The 4,218-nt window shown below is 38.8% G+C and overlaps 1 non-coding gene across 1 annotated transcript; it reads left to right on the top strand.

Moving 5' to 3' along the window:
- The first annotated feature begins 559 nt into the window (after positions 1-559).
- LOC130955371 (small nucleolar RNA R71) lies at positions 560-667 on the top strand. Its single transcript, XR_009076736.1, has one exon. It is a non-coding gene; the product is annotated as a small nucleolar RNA R71 (small nucleolar RNA).
- Positions 668-4,218: the final 3,551 nt, after the last annotated feature.

Raw genomic sequence — 4,218 nt, 5'->3', positions numbered from 1 at the left:
GCTTAGAGCTCTCTGTCTGTTGCTGAGAAGATGATGGAAAAGGCTTGCCATTGTTAAACCTGTTTCTTCCACCATTGTTATTGAAACCTTGTTGAGGTCTCTCGTGATTCTTCCATGAAAGATTTGGGTGATTTCTCCATGAAGAATTATAGGTGTTACCATAGGGTTCTCCTAGGTAATTTACCTCTTCCATGGAAGGGTTCTCAGGATCATAAGCTTCTTCCTCAGATGAAGCTTCCTTAGTACTGTTTGGTGCATTTTGCATTCCAGACAGACTTTGAGAAATCAAATTGACTTGTTGAGTCAATATTTTATTCTGGGCCAAAATGGCATTCAGAGTGTCAATATCAAGAACTCCTTTCTTCTGACTAGTCCCATTGTTCACAGGATTTCTTTCAGAAGTGTACATGAATTGGTTATTTGCAACCATTTCAATCAGTTCTTGAGCTTCAGTAGGCGTCTTCTTCAGATGAAGAGATCCTCCTGCAGAGCTATCCAAGGACATCTTAGATAGTTCAGAGAGACCATCATAGAAAATACCTATGATGCTCCATTCAGAAAGCATGTCAGAAGGACATTTTCTGATTAATTGTTTGTATCTTTCCCAAGCTTCATAGAGGGATTCTCCATCCTTTTGTCTAAAGGTTTGGACTTCCACTCTAAGCTTACTCCATCTTTGTGGTGGAAAGAATTTTGCCAAGAAGGCATTGACTAGCTTTTCCCATGAGTCCAGGCTTTCTTTAGGTTGAGAGTCCAACCATATTCTAGCTCTGTCTCTTACAGCAAAAGGGAATAGCATCAGTCTATAGACTTCAGGGTCAACCCCATTAGTCTTGACTGTGTCACAGATTTGCAAGAATTCAGCTAAAAACTGATGAGGATCTTCCATTGGAAGTCCATGGAACTTGCAATTCTGTTGCATTAGAGAAACTAATTGAGGCTTAAGCTCAAAGTTGTTTGCTCCAATGGCAGGGATAGAGATGCTTCTCCCATAAAAATCAGGAGTAGGTGCAGTAAAGTCACCCAGCACCTTCCTTGCATTGTTTGCATTGTTGTTGTTTTCTGCTGCCATGTTTTCTTCCTTGAAGAATTCGGTCAGGTCCTCTAAAGAGAGTTGTGCTTTGGCTTCTCTTAGCTTTCTCTTCAAAGTCCTTTCAGGTTCAGGATCAGCTTCAACAAGAATGCCTTTGTCCTTGCTCCTGCTCATATGAAAGAGAAGGGAACAAGAAAATGTGGAATCCTCTATGTCACAGTATAGAGATTCCTTTAAGTGTCAGAGGAAAAGAGAAATAGAAAGAAGAAGGAGAAGATAAATTCGAACTTTAGTTAGATAAGGTTCGAATTGTGCATTGAGAAGGAGTGGTACTCCATAAATAGAAGGATGTGGGAAGGAGGGAAGTTTATTTTCGAAAATTAATTAAAATACTTTGAAAACATTTTTGAAAAACATCAATTGATTTTCGAAAATCAAAGTGGAAAAGAAACCAAGTGATTTTTGAAAAAGATTTTGAAATTAGAAATTAAAAAGATTTGATTGAAAACTGTTTTGAAAAAGATGTGGTTAAAAAGATTTAATTGAAAAGTTATGAGTTTAAAAAAGATGTGATTGAGAAGATATGATTTGAAAACATTTTTAAAAGATATGATTTGAAAACCATTTGAAAAGATATGATTTTAAAAATGAATGACTTGCCTAACAAGAAAAGATATGATTTGAAACATTCAAACCTTTCTCAACAGAAAAGGTAACAATCTTGTGATGTTCAATCAAATCATTAATTGTTAGTAAGTATCTTTTAAAAAAGAAAGAAATTGATTTTGAAAACATTTGATTGAAAAGATTTGATTTGAAAACAAAATCTTCTCCCTAGCACCATCCTGGCGTTAAACGCCCAGAATGGTATACATTCTGGCGTTTAACGCCCAAAATGCTACCTCTTTGGGCGTTAAACGCCCAACCAGGTACCCTGGCTGGCGTTTAAACGCCAGTCTGCCTTCTTCACTGGGCATTTTTGAATGCTCAGCTTTTTCTGTATAATTCCTCTGCAGTATGTTCTAAATCTTCAATTCTTTGTATCATTGACTTGAAAAGACACAAATTAAAAATATTTTTGGATTTTTAATAATCAAAATGCAACAAGAATCAAATAACAATGCATGCAAGACACCAAACTTAGCAGTTTGTGTACTACTGACACTAACAATATGAGAATGCATATGAGACACAAAAAATACTTCAAGTCAATAGAATTCAAAGATCAAAACAAAGAAATATATGCATGGATTCGAAAAATATAACAAAAACATGCATTTGACACTAAACTTAAGATGAGACTCTAGACTCAAACAAGAAATATTTTTGGGATTTTATGGTTTTGCAAATTTTTTTTTTGTATTTTTCGAAAATTAAGTGAAAAAAAGTATCAAAATTCTTAATGAGAATTCCAGGAATCAGTGCAATGCTAGTCTAAGGCTCCGGTCCAGGAATTAGACATGGCTTCACAGCCAGCCAAGCTTTCAAAGAAAGCTTCGGTCCAAAACACTAGACATGACCAAAGTCAGCCAAGCCTTAGCAAATCACTGCTCCAACAGCAAGATTGATACGAAATCAACAAGCTCTTGTGGTGATAAGTTGAAACCTCGGTCCAATCAGATTAGACATGGCTTCTCAGCCAGCCAGATTTCAACAAGTCATCATGAAACTCTAGAATTCACCTTCAAGAATTTCGAAAAAAAAAAAATACCTAATCTAAGCAACAAGATGAACCGTCAGTTGTCCAGCCTAAACAATCCCGGGCAATAACACCAAAAATTTGATGTTGTTGCCGGATCTTGGCTCTGATGTTACCAAAAGCTTGCTCAAAACATGAACAATCCCCGGCAACGGCGCCAAAAACTTGGTCGGCGAAATTGTGAACTATACTTTTTCACAACTCTCATAATCCCTGGTAATGGCTCCAAAAACTTGGTGCGCTCAATACCATGGCATTACACAACTTCGCACAACTAACCAGCAAGTGCACTGGGTCGTCCAAGTAATAAAACCTTACGTGAGTAAGGGTCGATCCCACGGAGATTGTTAGTATTGAAGCAAGCTATGGTCATCTTGTAAATCTTAGTCAGGCAAACTCAAATGTATATGATGATGATGAACGAAAATAACATAAAAGATAAAGATAGTGATACTTATGTATATCATTGGTGTAAGAGCTTCAGACAAGTGTATGAAGATGCCTTCCCTTCCGTCTCTCTGCTTTCCTACAGCCTTCATCCAATCCTTCTTACTCCTTTCCATGGCAAGCTCGTATAGGGTCTCACTGTTGTCAGCAGCTACCTCCCATCCTCTCAGTGAAAGCGATTGCATATGCCCCTGTCACGGTCATAGCGGAATTCATCTGTCGGTTCTCAATCAGGCCGGAATAGAATCCAGTGATTCTTTTGCGTCTGTCACTAACGCCCCGCCCTCAGGGTTTGAAGCACGTCACAGTCATTCAATCATTGAATCCTACTCAGAACACCACAGACAAGGTTAGACCTTCCGGATTCTCTTGAATGCTGCCATCAGTTCTTGCCTATACCACGAAGACTCTGATCTCACGGAATGGCTGGCTCGTTTGTCAGATGAGCACTCGGTTGTCAGGCGATCAACCATGCATCGTGCAACCAGAAATCCAAGAGATATTCACTAAAGCCTCGAATGCTTGTAGAACAAGAATGGTTGTCAGTCACCTTGTTCATAGGTTGAAGAACGAGTGATATCTTAGATAAAGAACAAGCGGAGTTGAATAGAAGAACAATAGTAATTGCATTAATACTCGAGGTACAGCAGAGCTCCACACCTTAATCTATGGTGTGTAGAAACTCCACCGTTGAAAATACATAAGAACAAGGTCTAGGCATGGCCGAATGGCCAGCCTCCCAAAGATCTAAGATAGCATAAAAGTGAAGATAGCTACCAAGGTCTACTAATACAATAGTAAAAGGTCCTATTAATAGTAAACTAGTAACCTAAGGTGTACAGAAATGAGTAAATGACATAAAAATCCACTTCCGGGCCCACTTGGTGTGTGCTTGGGCTGAGCAATCAAGGAAATTCGTGTAGAGACCTTTTCTGGAGTTAAACGCCAGCTCCCATGCCAGTTTGGGCGTTTAACTCCAACTTTTATTCCTGTTCCGGCGTTTAACGCTGGAATTCCTGAGGCCGGATTGCTTCGCGGG

This window comes from Arachis stenosperma, chromosome 1 (assembly GCF_014773155.1).
Source record: "Arachis stenosperma cultivar V10309 chromosome 1, arast.V10309.gnm1.PFL2, whole genome shotgun sequence".
Classification (NCBI taxonomy): domain Eukaryota; kingdom Viridiplantae; phylum Streptophyta; class Magnoliopsida; order Fabales; family Fabaceae; genus Arachis; species Arachis stenosperma.
Note: the sequence above shows the minus strand (reverse complement) of the source record. Positions and strands in the feature narration are given on the sequence as shown.